Raw genomic sequence first — 23,450 nt, forward strand, 5'->3', positions numbered from 1 at the left:
GTTATCTTTGCAGCCGTGTAAAAACATGCAGTGTATATATTTGGGTGAATCTACCTTTGTGACTGGTATGTAAATATGTATGTAAAACTGCACAAATACAGAATCAGACCCCTTAACTCATATTAAGAAGGAACAGCTAGCAAATGGCTAAGAATTATTTAAAACCATCCTAAACCAACTTAAGTATCATATTTTTTTTTATAAAAAGAATTGTAGGAATGTTGTCTGACTATAATTAAACAAACCAAACCAATAAACTATTCCCAGTATACTAGTAGGTCTTTTACATTTCGGAGAACTTTGCTTTCAGAATTCTAGAAGGCACATAAAGGCAGTGGAAGAAAAACTACCTACACAGAGACCCATAAAGGACAGGAATTTACGCATTAGGGAGCAAAAACATAGGCAGTAAGAAAGAAAAAAAAAAAAAGAAGAAGATGGTAATGAGTCAAGCAGTGAAATAAACATCATTACTGAGAAAAGAAAGTAAGAATGTACCTCCCATTCTCCATTCATACTTTTCTCTTCAAAGCAATCCTGAAGGCGTGAGCTGCAGATTCTAAAAAAAAACTCCAGGGATGTGTGTGACCAGTAGAGAGCATGGTATGGATGCTAGAGTCACTGAGAAGAGCTGGTAATGGTGCCAACAACTGAAACCAGAAAAGGTGACTCACGGAAGTCGTTGTTCTGTAAGGGGGAGATGCAGAGATCAGACTGGGTACAGTTGGAAATATTGGTTTCTTGTAGAGATACTAACCTATAAAAACATATTAATTTAAAATGTTGGCTTAATTAATATTCCAACAGCTTGTGATTAAGAAGGGAGGAAAGGAAAAAACAAACAAACAAAAACCCCACAAAATCTTACCCGTGTCTTAAATTTACTACTGGGTGCTTGGGAGGAGGGTTGGGGGGGGGGGATAAATCATCAAAAACCAGATTCCATTAAAGTAATTACCCAAAGAATTCCTTGAGAAAACAACAGCAACAACAAAAAAGAATTGATATAGGTATTATATAACAAGTGGGCTATTTTAAAGTGATACATCAGCAACAGAATGCACACAGTTGGAATAAAAAGAGCATTGGTATAGAGCAACCATTTTTGGACAATGTAGCTGGTGGGAAAAGGAATGCAAGGGAAGGGGATACTCATGAGAATCAATTCGAAGGACAAACCCTAAGGATTAAATATGGAAGTCAAGATATAAGGAAGACAAGATATTTCAGGGCTCTGATGTGTTATTTAGTAGCTCTATGGAAATCACCCTTTCTTCTATCATTTTTTTGGGGAAGCAACATTTCTGCATAGGTCCTAGGATAGCCCGATGGATATATATGACACGTGGCCCCTTCCTTCCAAATATCTAGGTAGCTTGTATTGTTTTACAAATGAAAGCCACTTTTCTTGGCTAAATGTGCTAGAGAGTGAAAAACTAAATTAGTAAGTTTAGGTAGCAAAAAATAACCCAAGTGAGCTCTCAGATTTAGAAGCTTGCCAAAACTGAGGATAACTCTATTTTTAGGACTTGGCTTTATTTTCATTCTCTGAAAATAAGCAATGAACATGTATGGAGCAACATATGTAAAGGTTATTTATCAAAAGCACTGTGTGTACTAGTAAAAATTGGAAATAATCCAGCCTTCCATTATTAGGGAACTGGTTAAATAGGTTACTGTACATGCATGCCATGAGAACTGACTATGAAAATGTAAGAAAAAAAAGGCAAAGCCCTTGAGCTACTGGTAAAGAAAGACCTCCAAGAGGTATCACTGGGTGAAAATAGCAAAATACAGAACAGTCTATACTGTGCTACATTTTATGGAAGAAAGAGAGGACATAACAATACATATCTGCATTTCCTTGGTCTTGCATAAAGAAATTCTGGAAGAATACTCAGTAATTAATAATATGGTGACCAGTTGGTGACAGAGAAAAATGGGGCTGATGAGAGTAGAGGTGTGAACTAAACTTTTTACTATATACCATTTTGTATTGTGTATTAATCATGTAAACGTATTCCCTATTCAATTTTTTTAAATAAATAAGAAATGAAACAAAATGAAAAATTAAATACAAACTTTTCAGTGCACAGAGACTATTCAAAGGTATTATATTTTAAAATTTTGTGGTGATTGTTTTCCTAGTACATTAGCCTTAACTAAGAATATTACTATTTACTTTTTGGTTTTAGTTCTCTGCTTTCAAATGTCTACTCACATTTTGGGGGTAGACACTGAAAATTTATAAGCTGACGACTATTTCAAAGAAGGAAAGTGTTCTGACCTTAGTAAGGAACTACCTCTGCTGGAATAGAAAAATTGGCCATGGTGAGGCCCAATTTTACATCCATTCTGCCATTTCAGGGAATTCAGTGGGAAGTTTCCTCTCCAGTAGCAGCATTTGAGAACAATGTGCTCACTCTTCTAAGGGAAATCTCACAATTCTGTAAGTGTTATAGGTTCCATTTGTTGTTATCTATAACCTATTTGTCATAGTTTGCTTAATTTCAGGTTTTTCAATGAAAAAACTTTAATGAATTTTTAAAAAGATTTTATTTATTTGAGAGAGAGACAGACAGAGATAGCAAGAGAGAGCACAGCGAGGAAGAGAGGGAGCGATGTGGGGCTCCATCCCAGGACGCTAGATCCCAGGACCCTGGGATCATGACCTGAGCCGAAGGCAGACGCTTAACCGAGTGAGCCACCCAGGCGCCTCCTTCAATGATTAATCAGGGAAAAAATTCCAATGTTTGACACCCTTTATTGTAACATGGGAGGGGTCTTTCACAGCATCGCTCCATGACCCCTATGCCTCCCCCCAACCCTTCTCTTTAGAAATCTTTGTTTATACATTTGTAAATAGGCATTGTTTTGAAAAGTGTAAATTCTTCACTTATCTTCACTTATCCTTGAAGAAATCATTTGAATCTTGTTACTAAGCATAGTAATCTTACATAGTTCTTATTTGGCATCCACCTACTTTTATATTAAACTTGCCTACTGAGTGGCTTTCTTCCTTTGTCAGCATTGATCTGGCTAGTGACTTTGAGGACCTTATAACTTAAATTATTTGGGCTGGCTTCAAGGCTATTTCAGATGACTGTTGAAGGAAAGTGAAGTAGAATTTATGGTATGATGCATAAAGTAATTTGTTTGCTTTGGTTGCAAGTAACAGAAAACTGAACTAAAATTACCTTAAGCAAATATATTGATTCACTTAAGACCACCTGGGTGACTTAGTCGGTTAAGCATCTGCCTTCAGCTCAGGTCATGATCTTGGGGTCCTGGGACCCAGCCCTGCATGGGGCTCCCTGCTCAGTGGGGAGCCTGCTTCTCCCTCTCCCTCTGCCCCTCCCTTCCCCTGCTGGTGATCTCTATCTCAAATAAATAAATAAAATCTTAAAAAAAAAAGATTCACTTAAATAAAAATTTCAGCTGTAGGGATGACTACAACTATGAGCTAAGGGTTTGTGACATTATTAGAATTCCCTCTGTCTTTCTCTATGATTTCCCTAACTCTGCTTCCTTCTTATGCCAGTTTTCCCATTAGGCTAACTTCATGAGGCAAAAATGGCTGCAGTTCTTCCGAGACTCACCTCCACAGCCTACCATTTACACTAAGTTATGTGGCAAACAAAAACAAAAACAAAAACAAAAAAAAACCTCCCACATTCCAATGGCTCACATCAACAAAAGGTTTTTTCTTTTTTTAAAGATTTATTAATTTACTAGAGAGAGAGCATGCACAAAGGGAGATGCAGAGGGAAAGAGAATCCTCAAGCAGACTCCCCACTGAGCTGGAAGCCCAACGTGGGGTTTGATCCCAGGAATCCGAGATCATGACCTGAGCCAGAATCAAGAGTCGGATGCTTAACTGACTGAGTCACCCAGACACCCCAAAATTATTTTTCATTCACTATACATTTTCATTGTAGGTCAACTGTAGCTCTGTTTCACATAGTCCTTATTCCAGGACCCAGGCTGCTGGAGCAGACCCTGCGTGGGACATTGCCAGTATTATGGTGGTGGGGGGGCAAAGAGTGGAAACACAATGTGGGCTCTTAAAGCTCCAACTCCAACTATGTGGCACACACTACTTCTTCTTATATGTCATTAAACAAAGTAAGTTTTATGCCCTAGTCTGAAGTCAATGGGGCTGGGAAATATAACCGTATGTTAATTCACTGAACAGAATTACCTTTGCCCCAGCATTCCGAAGTAAGTCTTGAGACTCATACTGATTAGACAAACTAAGGTTCCACGCTGAGTTGTTGAACTAATCATAGTACCAGAGGAACAAAAATCTGATTGGCTTAGCCTGGGTCACATCACACACCATTGAAACCAGAGTTAAATTTGGCTTCCCTGGACCCAAAAGTATCCCCCAAAGAAAATTGGAGGTCTTTGTGGTGAGACAGGGGAAATGGTTGCAGGGGATGAAACCTGGCATCCAGTATATAGATTATACTTAACAATGTTTACATCACATTTCTTGTAGGTAATTTAATGACTGATAAAAATTAAAACAAAAAAAAAAATTACAGCATACCATCTCTCCAAATTTGAAGTCATCTTGGCAGGGTGTGTCTCCCCAAGTTGGTGAAAAGAATATGGGTTTTGGGATTAGAAAGACCTGTGTCTTTGTTAGAAAGACCACTATGTCTCTTTTACTGGCTTTGTGATTGTGGATGTAAAAGTCCTCTCCTTAGCCTCATCTGTAAAATAAATCAGTAATACTTAATACATACATATACATATGTAATACTTAATACATACAATACAACATAATAATAATACTTAATAATATTATATTGAAGGAGACAATATACACAAAGTGAGAGAAAAACACAACAGGTGCTCCAAAAAATTGTCTCCTTCCCACCAGTGGCCTGATAGAAGCTGCTAACGAACTGCAAACAGTGGTCAAGGGAGCCTTCTTTTAACAAAGAAAAATTAGTTAAATTTCATAAGCAGTGCTTCAGCTGCTCCTTCTTAACCTGAGCAAAACAAACGAAACACCACACAGTATTTTGCTGTTGATAATGCCATTCCATCAAAAAGAAGGGACAAAACGCATTCTCTTCAAAACTGAGATTGCAGACAAGATAGCAGAGGGAATTTTGAGACCTCTTTATCATTGATAATGTATATTTATGAAAAGAAATGGAAACAGATAAACTGTAAACCCACTGTTAACACATTCTTATATATCTGTCACTACGCGATTTCACCTAGAGAAGGTGGTATGTCAATTATATTATGTATAGGATTTGGTTTTAAATGAAGCCCACTCACCTGCAATTAATATTTTATACATAGTGCTTAAAGATCATTAAATAAAGTGTAGAACTTCAAGGCTTCAAATTGACTCTCCAGTTAATTATACATGGATACCTACTTAAACTTCACCAAGGACAGGCTGTTGTGATTTCATCTTAATTCCTATTTTAAAACTGGCGCATATAATGTGTATGTATCTGAATCAGTGATTCTCATATTCTCTTTGTGGCTGGTGCAGCAATGCAGCTAGCTACCTAACGTCAGTTCAAGCCATGGTATGAGTGGCCGCAAAGTCCAGGAAAAAATCATAATTACAGATTCATGCACTCTATGATATGTCCTCCTGATCGTATAAAACTTTGTCTATCCATCCCCCTACCTAACAGTATTCTCAAAGGTAAGTCCTATTGAGGACTAGGCACCATAGATTAAAATGCGAATATTAAAGCAAACGAATTGCAATGTCAGTTATATAATGAAGCCACTGTCACCTTGAAAGCTTCTCTTCCCACGTGAACACAAAGCAGAGAAAGCAGCAGCTTTGGTAGCTGTGGCAACCACACCGCCAAGCCTGGAGAGCAAATGTTTCCAGCGCAGCTTTCGTGCCCCTCTGGTGCTTTGTAGATTCTGCTAACGTTAAGGCCTCTTAGATTCTCAACTTGGTGAATTCATCCAGCTGGGAAAATTAGAGCTGTGATCAGGAGACAAAAGGAGGCTTGCTTTGTGTCTGACAAAGGTAGGAAAACACCCTCCAGTTGAAGCTCCTAATGACCACCCACAACAGCATCACATATTGCAAATATTTATCACGCATATCCTTTGTTTAAATTCTGAGAAGAATACAAAGCCAGTTTACTTGCGTGAGACAACCACTGCATTAATTGCCCCCAAAGCTTGCACGTTTAAGATGGATGTCAAAAAAAAATCTGCATGTTACATAGTCCCAGAATTGTGTGCCATGCTGAAGAGCATTTATTAGACATTTGTGGAATTTTATAATCCAGTAGTCTAAGCATTAAGATCCAGATACACCTATGTAATTGTTTCCTTCAACAGAACAAAACAGTGCTCGTAAATGAACAAGTTTCACATTTATTTTTATCTTCTATAGCTGTTTAAATTTTTTTAATCTCTTTGTATATATTTCTGGGAAAAGAGTAAAGAGTAGGAGACAAAGTAAAAAGGAAATAGTCTTCTTGACCAAAGGGGACATCCTGATTGATCAAACATTTATAGTTTACTTGTGTCACCACTGCTCAGGAAAGCAAAGCAGACACTTGCCGTGTGTCCCTGCAGCTACAGTGAATGGGGAGCCTCACAGTCATCCGTGTATCCTGTGGACGGAGAGGGGCCCATAGTAACCATCCTCCCTTACTCCCTACTAACAGTCTCCCTCGATTTGGGGGAGCAGTGATGTGAACGTCTCAACGGTTACATTTCCCTGCAGAAGATGGTGACCTTTCAACGGACAGCACTTCCAGAAAAGCTTTTTAAAATAGGCTGACCACGTATTCCCCTTCTTTCTTCTTGCCAGAGCTAAGGCAGCACTTTGTATCTTGAAGTTGTGGACCAGACCTGAGGAGACTGAAGAACGGAGAGCCATAAGGAGCCACTGTGGCAACTGTGAGCTCCCTACCTCCTGACACCTCACTACATGAGAAACAAATAAATAGTTGTCATATTCAGGTCTCTTCTAAGTGACCAAGTATACTTCCTAACAGATCCAGAACAAAATAACCCTAGGAAGATAAAAGTGCTAAATTATGTGTTACAGACTCTCAATGCTCTTAGAATTGAGATGGGAAAGGCTATGGAATGAAGATTTAACTATTAAAGAAGATTTCACAGAGGAGCTATGAGTAGGCTAAAACTTGAGCAGAGTGGGATTTATCTTAATAAAATGTACGATGGCTTAAAGATACAGGTGACTGGGGAGAGGCTGGGGAGCACCACAGAGCTTGGACTGACCAGAGCACAGAAGTCACGGCAAGCCTTGACGCACAAGAACTTGTTTTTTATTTGATGAGTTACCAACAATCTAAGTCCTTGGAAAGTGACATAAGGAAAAAAATATTTTAGGAAAAATAATTTGTTAGGAAGATGCAGGAAAGAAGCAAGCAGAGAGAAGGGGAGAGCACTCTGAAGGCAGTGGCAATAGTTCTGGAAGGAGGAGCTGAGATCTAGCCCATGGTGGTGGTGCTGGAGGGCAGTATCGCTCAGGCACCAGGTACCCACCCAAAGGAAGTGACCTCGTCAGGGTCCAGCATAAATAGTGTGGGAGAAGCCGTGGCTTCAGAGGAATGTGGGCAGGGAGTTCACCTAGAATTATGGGGAGACAGCTAACACAAGAATGAGGGAACTGCACCAAGCTACATTTCCAAAAGTGAGGTGAACCAACTTTAGTTGGAGTTTTCCCAAACAGAAAGTCAAAGCAGAGACGGAATTGTTCAAGTTCGACTCCCAGAACGCCCGGCAGTGGGATTCCCACTGATGCTAATAAAAGTAAATAATCCACATACAAATAAAGCAAATGGTAATTAGAGATAGAATCTCAAGTGGTCTAGTTATCCGCAACTTGGAGAGAAGACAGGACGAGTTTGGGAGGGTTTGGTTAGGCAGATCAAGAGGTACTGACAGAAATAATTCCAGTGATATATCAAAGGCTTGCCATGAGCCTGCACACTCAAGAGGCTGCCTGGGTCCTAGTAACACACAAGTTCTCCCATAACGATTGACTAGTCAGTTGAGTAATAAATCATAGAGCTGCACATTCACTCCACCTGGTTGACGCCTCAACATCACTGCCTGGGACTGGAAAAGGCAGAAGAGCACTCAGAGTGCCCTCTAGGAAGTGAACTGCTCTTCCCATTTCCTGGGAGGAGAGGCCCATCTAGGGTAAGGAGTGGAGCAAGCAGTCACCCGGTTCTAGGAAACAGTGTTTAGTATAGGGAAGCAAGCAAACAAACAAAAACTAATGTGGAAAAGGGTTAGTAACAATATCAAAAAATTATGTCAAACATTTAGTACTTTTACTGCTGAATGGATACTACATAAATGTTGAGGTAGCTATCTGAGACCTGCTCTTGCCCTACATAATAGACTATTAATTGTCTGCCATGTCCATTATCAACAGAATAGCTAGATATTGGTTAAGTGAAGTAGCGAGAGAAAAGATTTCTATAAATATGTACCAGCCATAAAGAGATTGCAGCCTAAAACTTGCAGATTCTTAGTGGGACAAATGACAAAAAGAATTTTAGGAGTCACACCCACGCATACCAGTAGGTGTAGAGGATGCTCATCATTGAAGTCAAAAATATTTAAAATAAATTATTATACTAATTCTTTCTTAAATTTTTACAGAAATTCCTGCTCTTTTTGGTATTATTAACATCCCTTTTTCCTCTTTTAAAACTCTTCTCCAAATCACATTTTCTACTTCAATTTTACTAGAGTGAAAAAGTAACTTTTGGTTTGACAAGTGTTATTTTCTGTGAAGACCCACAGTACAGATCATCTGCTTACCTAAAACTAATATTTACTATATGACAGGCAGCATATAGACAAGTGGTGTGAACCTGTAACATAATAACTACATAATTTCTTATTCTCAAAATTTTTATTAAATACAAACAAAACCTGATAAAATGGAATATTTTGAGCTACGGGCAAAACACAAAGGTGATTCTGAAACTAGGAAACCCACTATTATAATATAATTGCAGAATCCACTGCAAATATGTAACGATTCTTCAGTCTGGGTCACATCCTTGTAAGAGACTCAGAGGAAAGCAATCCTTGGCTCTCAATCTTTTCTCACATTTCAGTCACTGAGTGACTGACTAGTGAAACTCCTCTCCCAGATGGCCCATGTGGGCTAGGTCAAACTTCATGTAGTCAAATATTAGTTCCCTTGAGGCAATATGCAAATGAAACAGAGCATATATGCAAGCCAAAGCCATAGTGAAGGATTCTAGCAACATTTTTTCTCAACTATGCCAGGCAAACTACCATAAAAATATCCCATTCCTTCAAAATTAGTGGGTTATTAATGGATGAAACATTGGAAATCTAAACAATGACTTTTGAAAATATATATTTGATTTAACTTTCTACTTTCAAATGCAATGTGGTAACACACTCTGAGGCACACCCACACCCTCCACCACACACACAGCATTAAAGGAATAATTCTAAAGTAACCAAGAAGAAATTTAAAATAAAAATAAACATTGGGGAAACAGAAAAAAAAAATAACCAAAGCAACACCAGAACTTTGACTGTGCAGTTTATATTTTTAGTTTAACTTTTATTTTTTACTTTTTTTTTTTGAAGATTTTATTTATTTGACAGAAAGAGACACAGCGAGAGAGGGAACACAAGCAGGGGGAGTGGGAGAGGGAGAAGCAGGCTTCCCGCGGAGCAGGGAGCCCGATGAGGGGCTCGATCCCAGGACCCTGGGATCATGACCCGAGCCGAAGGCAGATGCTTAACCACTGAGCCACCCAGGCACCCCTTTAGTTTAACTTTTAAATTTGTAACACATTCACATAGTTCAACATATATATATGTTGTATATATATGTTTATATATATTAATATAGTTTAATTTAAATGTCTACACTGAGACTACACTGTCTTTTCCCATCTTCTCAGGATCTCTGGGTGATTTCCATTTCTCCTCTAGTTCCAGGGAAATCCTATGAGGTTAATGGGTAAAATGGAAAGTACAGAAACAGATGTACGTGTATAAACTCACACATACACACATATAGGAATTTAATAGAGGACTTTTCAAATCAGGGGCAAGGACAGACTATTCAGTAAAAATCATTGAGTCAACTGGCTAAACATCTGGGGAAAAAGTTATTCTTATTTTACGGCATAGAAATGCGAACAAATAAATATACTCCAGGTGAATTAAAGATATAAACCCTAAAACTATAACATTAGTAGCACTAAATATAGTATAACTTCTATGATCACCCTGGGGTTAGCAAGAATATTGAAAACAAGCCAAGAAACATAGAAGGAAAGACCACCAAAACTACTTAAAAGTTTAAAACTTCTATTCAAGAAAAGACTCTAACAAAAGTTAAATGGCAGAAAAGAAAAATATATATATTTGCAACAAGTACAACAGGCAAAGTACTAATAATCAAAATCTATAAGGAGTTCTTATTTCAATATTTATGTGAGAAAAAGAAAAGAACACAATGGAAATATGAGCACAGGTTATAAGGAAGCAATTCACAGAAAAAGAAAAAACAAATGGACAGTGAATATAGTTAAAGAGATGCTCAGCCTTACTAGGTATCAAAAAATGTACATTAAACCAACAAGATACAAGTTGTTTACCCTTTAGATTGGTAAAAAAAAAATTAATGAGATGAATATCGAGTATCAGTAATAGAGAGAGGAAATCTTCAGCCTCATACCTTGGAAGTAGAAATAAATAAATAATATATACACATATTCGTTTAGATAGAGAAAATTTATGTACCAGAATTCCAAGGAGGTTAAGAAGGCAGGCCAAACTGGCAAGAACCATGCACCACACTCATCCCCCCACCCAAGAAATGTAGTTGTCTAGAGAGACTGCACAACACTTTTAAAGGGACTTCCAGACCAGGAGGAAGGTCAGGCAAAAGACAGCTGGCTTTTGGCAAGCACTGAAGCAGGAGAGGAGCCAGGGAGAGGGCAGAAGACCAAGTAAGAAGTGGGGGGGCTGATGATATCATTTATTATGACTTCTCTTTTCTTCAAGGAGGTTTCAAAGCTCAGGAATTTGGAGTATGATTGGCTTTTTTGGAGGAAAACACTGAAAGGGTAATAAACTTCAAATACAATTAAAGCATTGTAAAAGAAGTAAAGGGTGAATTTATGGGGTAGCTTTGAACTGCCACAAACTCTGGGATTGGAGTTTGGTCCAAGTTGAACCCATCTCTTACAGGCAGGAAATCTCTAGTATTAAAATTACAAATAATAAATAAGAAAGATACTACGCATGTGTTTGTGTATATCTCTGTGTATATATACCTACATAATTTAGCATGATTTTTTATTAGTGTTATAGCACTTTCAACTTTGGAAATCGTTTTATGTTCTAAAAGTATATATATTTGCATTACTGAAAAGAAGTTATTATTTGTTTTTACTCATGACTGGCCATCCATTTTTATAGATTGAATACTCTCAGTCAATGAGCAAAGAGGTTGTATTGTGCTGTCCTCGGAAAAGTGTTTGCTCACCATCTGTTTATGCTACCATTGGCTTTACGTATTATTTTTCTTCTTATTTGATTCAAAGAACACATACGTAGTTTAATAGGTTCATTTAAACTGTAAGGCTAACCTCTCCCCACTCCCCAGAAACAGAAGGCAGTATCTTCCCTGACCCACCTTTCTCTCTTGTGGATTGATAGTTTAAATCTTTTGCATTTTATTCTCATTACTTTTTTGTAGAAGTCCTTCTTGTATTCTTTTTTTTTTTTAAGACTTTATTTATTTATTTGACAGAGAGAGAAAGACAGCAAGAGAAGGAACACAAGCAGGGGAAGTGGGAGAGGGAGAAGCAGGCCTCCTGCTGAGCAGGGAGCCCAACGACGCGGGACTCCATCCCAGGACCCTGGGATCATGACCTGAGCCAAAGGCAGATGCTTAACCACTGAGCCACCCAGGTGCCCCTCCTTTTTGTATTCTTAGTTGTATTTTTTATGGCTTATCCCACCGTGTGGGTTGTATTTCACTTTATTTGGGATGTCTTTAGTAAACTCAATTATTTATTCAGTGTTAATTCCAATTCTTTCTTTATGATTGGTTTCTCTTTTTTAAGCCATTTTTTTTTTCTTTCTTTCTTTTGTTTTGTTTTACAGTTTTGGTCTTAAAAAAACCTTTCCTACTTTGAAATTCTGAAGATACTCTCCTATTTTATTTCCCAGAAGATTAACTGTTTTGCCTTTCATATATTAAAATATAATTTTATAAATGATTTTTATGTATGATGATTTGTAGATGTCTAGTTTCATTTTCCAATATAGATGTCCAACTGTCCCAGCACCTTTTGTTGAAAAAGCTATCCTTTCTATTTAGCTTTTCATGCCATCCTTTTTTAAAAGATAAAAGCTCATATATCCTTGGGCCTATATTTAGGTCCAGTAATTTGTTTTATTATCCTGTTTAGGATACTTCTACCAACACCATGCTCACTTAATAATTACGTATTTGTAAGTTTTGATATTTAACAGATTATGTTCCCTATTATTTGTATCCTTTAAGTTGCCTTAGTTATCCTTGACCCTTTGCATTTCTATTCCATCAAATAAAATAAAATAAAATTCAGATTTTGATTCGGGTTGTTTGAGTCTATATTTTGTTTGCAAAAAAAGGATATCTTTAAAGATTGACATTCTAGATATTAAGATGATCACCAATACACAGCAATATAAACTCTCCAGAATTAAACACAAAGAATAAAACCATTAACATAGCCTAACATATGTGTACTTTGAATCTCTAAAGTACTGGGAAGGAAACATAAAAATATTGAAATACTTGCTGAAAAATTTCTAAATTCGATGAAAACTATAAATCCACAGATCCAAGAAGTTCAATAAATTCCATGCATCAGAAAGATGAAGAAAACTATTCTAAGACTCATCATAATCAATTCCTTAAATCAACAATAAAGAGGAAATTTTAAAAGCAGCCAGAGGAAAAAGATACATTATCTACAAAAGAATAAAGACCAAGATGACAACAGATTTCTTTTTGGAAACAATGCAGCTGGAAGACAGTGATGAACCATCATTAAAATACTGAAGGAAAAATTGGCAACCTAGAGTTTTTTATTCAGAAAAAAAAATTTGTTTTCAGCAAAGAGGACAAAAGATTTTTCAGACTTACAAAAAATTTTTTAAAAATCAATAACATTTAACTTATATTATAAGATATATGAAAGGAAGTCCTTTAAGTAGATGAAAAATAATGCCAGGAAAACACCTAGACCTACACAAAAAATGAGGAGCACCACAAATGTAACTATACAGGTAAATATAAAGACTATTTTTATATATATTTATTTTATTTACATAAATCTCTAAAATATAATAAACTGTTTAATGCAAAAATAATAATCAAAGAGTATGAGATTTTTAACATATATATACATAAAACATATGACAAAAAAACAAATAAATAAAAATAAAACATATGACAACAGTGCATAAAGGCCTGGAGGAAAGAAATAGAAATATACTTTTGTAAGCTTATTATACTATACATGAAGCAATATAATATCAGTTAAAAGTAAACTGTAGTAAGCTGAAGATGTACACTATAAGGCTTTAAGTACTACTAAAATAACACCAAAAAATTGGCTCTATTAAGCTAACAAAGGAAATAAAATAAAATTATTTTTTTAAAAACCCAAAAGAAGGCAGGAAAAGAGGAAAACAAAAATAAAGAACAGATAGAACAAAGAAAAATCAAATAGCAATATAGTAGAGTTAAACCCAACAAAGGAATAATCACATAAAATCTAATTATCCCAAATTTAAAATCTAAAGTACCCAAACACCCCGATTTAAAAGTAAAGATTGTCATATTGGCTAAGAATGTAAGACCCAACTGTATGCTGCCTACAAGAAATTCACTTTAAGTATAAAAACAAGAATAGGTTAAAGGTATAAAGATGGGAAAAGATACACCATGATAACACTAATCAAAAGAAAGCTGGAGTTAGCTATATTAATTTCAAAATTCAAAACAAAGAATATTATCAAGAGAAAAAGAGTGTTTTTTATGATGATAAAAAGATCAATTTATCAAGAAGACATCCTAAATGTATGTGTACTTAATAATAGAACTTCCACATATGTAAAACAAAATTAAGAGAACTTAAAGGAGAAACAGAAAAATCTATAATTATAATCAACAATTCAATACCCTTCCCTCAAAAGTTGGTCTAACAAGTAGATAGAAAATCAGTAAAGATACAGAATACTTGAACAATACTATCTGCCATTTGCTCTAATTCACATCTGTAGAACACTCAACAACAGCAGAATATACACTTCTTTCATGTTGCACATGAAACATTATCAAAATAGACTATATTCTCGCCCCAAAATAAGTCTCAGTAAATTAAAAAGATGTGCTCTCTGATCAAAATGGACTAAAACAGAAATCAATTAACAAAAATATATCTATAAAATTCTCCAATACATAGAATTTAAGTAACACATGTCTACATAATCTATGTATCAAAGAATTCAAAACAGAATGTAGTAAGTACTTTGAACTGAGTCAAAATAAAAGCAACACATCAAAATTTGTGGGGTGCTGCTCAAGGAGAAACTGCAAGAAAATTTCAGCACTAAATGTCTACATTTGAAAAGAAGAAAGGCCTAAAATCAGTTTCCACCTTAATAAACCAGAAGAAAAAGGGCAATAGAAACCCATAGGAAGCAGAAGAAAGGAAATAACAAAGGCCAGATAGAAATCAATGAAACAAAATTTTGGAAAACAGTAGAGAAGATCAGTGCACACAAAGGAAACAATCAACAAAACTAAAAGGCAGCCTACGAAATGGGAGAAGATATTTGCAAATGATATATCTGATAAAGGGCTAGTATCCAAAATCTATAAAGAACTTATTAAACTCAACACCCAAAAACCAAATAATCCAATTAAGAAGTGGGCAGAAGACATGAATAGACATTTTTCCAAAGAAGACATCCAGATGGCTAACAGACACATAAAAAGATGCTCAACATCACTCATCATCAGAGAAATACAAATCAAATCCACAGTGAGATACCACCTCACACCTGTCAGAATGGCTAAAACTAACAACACAGGAAACAACAGATGTTGGCAAAGATGTGGAGAAAGGAACCCTCTTACACTGTTGGTGGGAATGCAAACTGGTGCAGCCACTCTGGAGAACAGTATGGAGGTTCCTCAAAGTTAAAAACAGAACTACCCTACCACCCAGCAATTGCACTACTAGGTATTTACCCAAAGGATACAAAAATACAGATTCAAAGGGGCATATGCACCCTAATATTCATGGCAGCATTATCAACAATAGCCAAACTATGGAAAGAGCGTGAGTGCCCACCGACTGATGAATGGATAAAGAAGATGTGGTATATATATACCCGATTCAATATTACTCAGCCATCAAAAAGAACGAAGTCTTGCCATTTGCAACGACGTGGATGGAGCTAGAGTGTATTATGCTAAGTGAAATAAGTCAGTCAGAGAAAGAAAAATACCCATATGATTTCAATCATATGTGGAATTTAAGAAACAGAACAGATGAACCTAGGGGAAAGGGAAAAAAAAGAGAGGGAAGCAAACCCTAAGAGACTCTTAATTACAGAGAACAAACTGGGGGTTGATGGAGGGGGCGTAGTGGGGGATGGGCTAAATGGGTGAGGGGTATTAAGGACAGCACTTGTTGGGTTGAGCACTGGGTGTTATATATAAGTGATGAATCACTAAATTCTACTTGTGAAACCAATATTACACTATATGTTATCTAACTAGAATTTAAATAAAAATTTGAAGAAAAAAAACAAAAAACCCAAAAGCTGGTTCTTTGAAATCAATAAAATCGATTAACCTCTTGCCACACTGATCAGGAAAAAAAACAGAGAGACACAAATTACCAATATTAGGAATGAGAGAGGTGGTATCACTAGTCTACAAATATTAAAAGGAAAATAAGAGAACTATTATGAATAATGTAATGCCAGTAAATTCGACAACTTATATAAAACACAAATAATTTTTGTTTTGTTTTCTCTTTAAGGCTTCCTACTGAAAACCTAAATCTTCCTGTTCCCCTCTTGTCTGCTTGCTCCACAGGGCTGCTGCGTACATCTGTTGTCTTGGGAATTCTCTTCAACACCATCCTGATAATTACTTCCTCCTTTCTCTTATGTTTAATCCCTGTTCCCTGGATCCCATTCTTTCTTTCTCTCTCTCTATCATTTTGCTGAAAAAACATCCCAGTAAGAATTGATAGAAATTCTTGGTTATTATGAAGGTTATCATAAACATAAACTTCAGCCCAGGAGGACTGACCAACAGCTGTATGAATAGGACCTGGAAAAAATTATGGCCAGACTTATGTCATGACCTTATGGGATCTGAAAAGAGAGAAATAGTTGTCAATGTATGAGAGCTGAACTTCATTTCCATTAAAACTATTTGATAATAAAAATATACATAGTATTAATTCAGCTTCTGGTACCATTTTCATAAACATCTTATCCCACATCTAACATGATACATACTTTTTAACTGATGGGGAAAATATTGGTTTGGGTACTTGCCACCAAATCATTATTAGCAATTCCTTACGGAAAGGGAGTAAAAAGGGGACTTACATTTTTTATAGTTTTTTTTTTATTCAAAATAATGAGTCTGTATTATGTTTGTGTTGAAAATGAGAAAAAAAAATTTGGGAAGACTTGTCCTCATTGTGTAGGGGGTAAGGTGAGCTGCTAAGAAGTCTAAATAAAAAATCATCTCATGGAGTTATCATAAATTTTATGATGAAATATGAAATGTTTTCTATTATATGATAGTCTATCAACTGAAATTTTTTTTCACTAATACTCATCCACGACCACTGGGATTCTCAATGATACAATAAGCAAGCAGCTAATGTATGTGTATTATGGAGACATGAAAGAGACATAAAATATATTCCCTTCTGTCAAGTAGGTCACAGTCTGCCGAGGAACTTGTAGTGTTACAAACTTCTGCAATAATACCCAAAAACAATTAAAATACATTTAAAATACTGCTGCTGGTTGGTATTTTCTGTTTTGCCTTCCCAGTAAACTTACTACCATCATCTAGTTATGGACCTTTTCTTATCTGTGGAGAGAGCTTTTCTTATCTGCTCTGTGGATGGAGTGTATTGACCTTTCCCTCCTCCAACTCCAGGTCGCAGCCACAGGGATGGATTCATAATTCAGATCGAGTCAAGAGAGAGTCCATCACCCTGACTGCTACAGCCATGAGCATGTGCCGTTTGGCAGACCAATTAGTGTCCTCCTCAGTGACGATCTACCAGAAATGCTGCTTTCTTTTTGCTTGGGTTTCAAGCTACTGGGGTGCCTGTTAGTCTGCCACCCATCCCTGGTGAGGGAAAACAGAGCCTTGGCAACATTATACCCCTGGATGATGACAGTGATGATGATGATGATGATGATGATGATGTAGCGATCATGAAAATACAACGATGAATATTATAACTGCAATACTGATGATGATTAATACTATGAGCCAGGTACTCTGCTAAGTACTTTACAAATATAAATTCATTTAATCTTCACAACAAAGCAATGAAGCAAATCCTACTATCCCGATTTTACAGATGGGGAAACAAGTACAGAATGGTTTAAGTAATTCACCCAGTGTTATATGGTTAGTAAGTGGAAAGAAAGTCTGAAAGACTGCCTTTCCATGACTAAACTTTTCATTTTTATGGGATTCAACTTCCTTTTTAATTAAAGTGCTTTGAATTTTTGGGGTGCCTGGGTGGCTCAGTCGTTAAGCGTCTGCCTTCAGCTCAGGTCATGATCCCAGGGTGCTGGGATTGAGTCCCACATCGGGCTCCCTGCTCCACGGGAAGCCTGCTTCTCCCTCTCCCACTCCCCCTGCTTGTGTTCCCTCTCTCGCTGTGTCTCTGTCAAATGGATAAATAAAATCTTAAAAAAAAAAAAAAGTAAAGTGGTTTGAATTGTATTTCAATTACTTGTATTTTTTAAAAGTCCAGGTTAATACAGTCTTGATGGGAATTTTATTAGATACCTCCCATCTGCCATTCTGAATGTTCTCATGCCCACTCCTTACTCTAGCAACCACTGCAGCAACCAGTCCTACTTCCTTTCGAAGGGCTTCAGGCAGATGTCATCCAATAGCCTCTCACTTGAACCTGTCCCAAGTACCTCTCACACCTGCTCCTGGTGTTACAGCATAGAACATCCATGAAAATCTACTTGGTGTACGTGCAATCTGGAATTACAGGGAAATTATCCTTGAGGTTATCCTTGACTAACTAGACATAAGAACCAAAGCGTAAATGCTTTCTTCCTTTGTCTCCTGCATGGATGGGCTCTGATGCTCATTGATGAGGCTCATCAGAAGATCTGCAGAACCAAGCAGCTGTCACCCACAGTGAGGCCAATTCAAGAGCACAGCCATGTTTTGGCTGTTTCCAATTTCCTGATTAATTTCTCTCACTCTTCACCCCAGCACCCTGAAATCACTTTCCAAATAAACTTCCTTCATACCAGGCCTTCACTCAGGCTCTGCTTTGAGAGAAATCCAAGTTAACCACTATTACTTTTATTATTTTCTTAATTTAATAATTTTAAAAAGGCCCACATTGATAGAATATGTGAAAACTCTCTATTAGCTATAACACCCAAATAGGAATTAGAGTTTTCATTTTCCCTGAAATTTCTGAAAATTCTTTTTTAAATCTCCAATTTCTTTGTTAATAACACTAGCCTAGGAGGTGGTAACCAAATGATAAGTATCACTGCTCTGGAAATGCTATTTTTGTCCCTTCCTCAGATATTTGAGATGGACTGATAATTTGGTAACTGATTCACTTTTTCAGCTATAACAGTGACAACTCCTTAAGGCATTTGTGCTATTATCACATCTTAATCTTATTAAGATGACTGACTTAATACTGAATATCAAGAAATTATAATGTTTATTTTATTATTTACTATTACATATTACTTTATTATTTATTATATGAATAAAAGGGTCAGGTAAAAGAAATCAATAATATCAGAAAGCATCATAAGTCCTTCATTTACTATTTACTCACTCAAACTACACTGAACTTTTAAGGACCTGGTGTGGTTAGTTCTGTAGATTGCACATTGACACACGAGCTAGTAATGAAGGTCATGGTTGGAAGAATTTAATATTTTTCCTATAAACCCTTAATCATGTTATTTCAAAGATATAATCCAGTGTTAATGGCCATTAAAGTAGCCATGTTTTTTAAAGATCCTAAAATTAAGTAGAATTTTGTTTCCCAATTACCCAAAATGAATAGTAGCAGGCAAAACACACATGCACACAACCAAATTCAACCAAACTGCTTTTGATGCCTCAAAGCCAAGATAAATTCACTCAACTCCTTGAAGTTAAGCCAGAACCACTTCCTTACCAAAATGAAGCTTTCCTTAAGCTACCAAGACCAGTTCAGAATCACCACAAGTTTGCTGAGACCCAAACTAATGACAAATCTGGTGTTGTTTCAAGTTAACTGTAGAATATATCACTGTAGAATGATTCACCATTATAAATAGAAATAAAATAACTAGTTGGATCTTTTTAAATTGATGGGTTGTAATAAAGATGACACCAAGAATTGTGGCCTGTTTTCCAAGTAAGAGCTATAATCATACAACTTATATAATCTTACAACTGGTATACAGTAAGTATAATCTTATAACTGCCTAACTGTAAAAACATATCACTAGAAGTATCCTTTCAAAGTAAGCTCAAAAGCCTGTTATTTTGAAATGGTGTGAATTTATCACTGAACATGCATGGGGGGGAGGGGTTGGCAAACTTTTGTATTGAAATAGAATATACATACATCAAAGATAACTGTGTATACAGTAAAGAGCACAGCTCAAAAAACTTTTATGAATTCAACACACCCAGGTTACCATGTAGATTAAGATCAAAACTATTACCAGCACCCCAGAAACCTCCTCCTGCCCTCTCTCAATGATCCTCAATTATTCCTCCAAAAGCAACTAATCCTAACATCCATTATAAGAGATTAATTTTGCTTGTTGTTGAACTCATATAAATGGAATCATACATTATCTTATATACATACTTTTTTGAGTCTGGCATCGTTGCTCAACATTTTATCTGTGAGATTCATCCAAATTTTTACTTGTGGCCATAGTCTGAACTTGCTTCACTGCTGTAAAATAGTCTATTGTAAAATACATCACAACTTATTGATGGACATTTGGGTTATTTCCAGTTGGGAACTCTTGCAAATAATGTTAATATAAACATTTTGTACATGTGAACATATATATGCAATTCTTTTAGGTGTATATCTAAGATTGGAATTTCTGTGACATAAGGTTTATATGTGTTTAACTTTAGTAGATATTGCAAGTCGTTTTCTATAGTAGTGGTACCAATTTACACTCCCAGTGTGGAAGAGTTAGTTCTACATTTTTACTAACAATTAGCGTTATCTGTTCTTTCTTTCATTGTAGTCACTCTGATGGGTGGGTAGTGCTATGTCATTGTGGATATAACATGCATCACTCTGTTAATTAATGATGTTAAATGTCCTTTCAAATGAAAAATTTGCATATATAAGTGCCAATGCAAGTCTTTTGCCCAGTTTATTTGGATTTTCTTTTTATTTATTACTATTTCTTAATACTAAGCTTTCCTAGATATATGCAATTCAAACATCTTTTCCCCTCTATGGCTTGAGTTTCAACTCTCTTCATGGTATCTTTTGATTAACAGAATTTCTTAATTTCTTAATTTTTAATAAGACCAAATGTATCAAGGTTTTTCTTTATACTATACTTTATACTATATTTCTTTATATATATATACTTTATACTATATTTCTTTAGTGCTTTGTGTCATTTTTCAAAATCTTTCTTCAACCCATGGTCATGGAAATCTTATTGTATGATGATCTTTAAAAAACTTAGTTTTACTTTTCACCTTAAAGCATATTACATTTAAGCATTCTATATTTAACTAAGTACATACATTAAATCAATCTGGAATTAATTATTGTGTGTGGTATGAGGTAGGAGTCAAGGTTTATATTTTTCCATGTGGATAATTGAGTTCAATTTACTTTTCAAAATCCTTTTCTCTAACTGCGTTAAAATTACATCTTTGTTGAAAGTCAAGTGACCATATATGTGTAGAACTATTTCTGGACTCACTATTCTGCTTAATGGCCTATTTATCTTTGTGCCAGTACAATAATGCTTTAATTATAAACTTTTATGATAACTATTGATATTTGGGGACAGAAGTCCTCAAATTTTGACCTTCTTCACATTATCTTGACTATTCTAGATCCTTTGCTTTTCCATAAAAATTTTAGAATTAGCTTATCAATTTTCATTTAAAGAAGTGCTAGTGGAATTTTGATTGGGATTGCATTAAATCTATAAATCAATTTAGGGAGAACAGACATCTTTGCATTGCATTTTCTAATCCTTGGAAATTGTGTATCATTTTTTTTTTTACTTAGTTCTTCTTTCATTTACCTCAATAATATCTTATAGTTTGATTTATTTCTAGGTATTTAATGTTTTTATGCCAATGTAAAGAGTATCATTTTTAAATGAATTTACCTGCATGCTTATTACTACTATATAAAAAAAAAACAATAGTTTCTGTATAGTTACCTTGTATTTAGCTACCTTGCTAATTCATTTATCAAGCCTAATAGTTTGTTTATAGATTATTTTGGATTTTCTATAAACACAATAACATCATTCTTGAATTTTTACTGTGGTTTATTAATGATGACTGAATTTTTAATATTAAATTAACCATGTATTTCTAGAATAAACTCATCTTGGTCATGATGTGTTTGATTTGCTAATATTTTATTTAAGATTTTTAAGTCTATACTAATATATGAAATTGTTTTTAAATTTTTCCTTTTTTAATATCCTTACTAGGTCTTAATTTCAAGGTTATACTGGCTTCATAAAATGAGTTGGAAGATATTTCTTCTTTTTCCACTCTTTGTCTATGTTCCTAGGGGATGGCCCTTTAAGAATCTCAAATGAAAGTCTGGGTGTATGTGAGGGACCCGTCTTAGCTTGCCTGAATTCCAGTTTTTTCTTAGTACCATCAATTTGCCAAAATATCTAAAGTTGGCTTTGTAGCCTCTTCACAACTGTATTCTACTGAATTTCTACGTGTCTCATCTTGTGCACATACAGCTTAGAAGTAACCAGATGACTCAAGGGGAAACTGCACACAGAATGCTGGGTTCGATTCTCTGCAGATTTCTCTTCTTAGTACAAAGGGCTTTCAAGTCCTAGTTGTCATAGCTTTATATTCCCATTTTTAACCTACTCCTAGTGAGGCTGCCAGAACTCAAAAGATGCTTTCTTTTCAGCCTACGTATTGTGTCCTGAGGGATAAAAGAAGCAATGAATATGACTCACCTCAATATGTTTTCCTTCTCTATGGGATCTTAGCCCGTCAAGTACTGGCTGTCTAGATTATACTCTAATAACTCCATGAAGACTTTTGTTTTTGTTTACCTTGAATTTTACCCATCTTTTATAATTGATATCAAAAAGAGTAGTCTGGTAAGAGGTACTCCATCACAGCTAGAAGCAGAAGCCCCTAAACAGAGCTCTAAAATAGGTGACCTTCAGCATCACCTCTCACTCCATCGTTGCACATCTGGGAACAAACTGCCCTTTTGGTGAGTCCAGGAATTTGTGCCCTAGCCAGGGGCAGGATGAAAGACTATCTCACTTTCCTGAGTCCTGTCATTGTTCAATGACTGGGAGTCATCTTGTCCATTCATATTGCCTCCAGACAGCAGATTTTTATAGTAATATTTACTGGGCTATTGTGGGGCATAATTTTACCCAAACTGGATTTCTTAATTTTGCCCAGTTGATACTAAAACAGGAGATATCATATGATTTTCAAGTTTTTTTTTTTATTTTCTGTCCAAACAGCTATTATTTTCTCCTATATAGAGGAAGGATAAAATATTAACTCATAAATCCAAAATATGAATCTACCACCTGAGTAACAGCTTATATAACCTATGATTGATTCATTACCTGTAATAACAGTCACATGTTTTAAGAAATGTTGATAGCATAGATTTCTTCCACATGGGCCCCAACCCACGTCCTATTAATACTGACCACATACAGTCAGAAATTTACAGTAGAGTCAAGAGGATACACTGGGCAATTTATTTTCTGATTTCTCTTATAAAAATCTTGTTTAGCCATAGCTTATGTTAAATACCTATTGATTGAAATACTATTCTGGCACTGTACCCAAGAGCTGCATGGAGACAAGTTTGCCTAATCTATAATAAAAGTATTTTTTAATTTTAAAAATTAAT

Source organism: Halichoerus grypus, chromosome 4 (genome assembly GCF_964656455.1).
Source record: "Halichoerus grypus chromosome 4, mHalGry1.hap1.1, whole genome shotgun sequence".
Lineage (NCBI taxonomy): Eukaryota > Metazoa > Chordata > Mammalia > Carnivora > Phocidae > Halichoerus > Halichoerus grypus.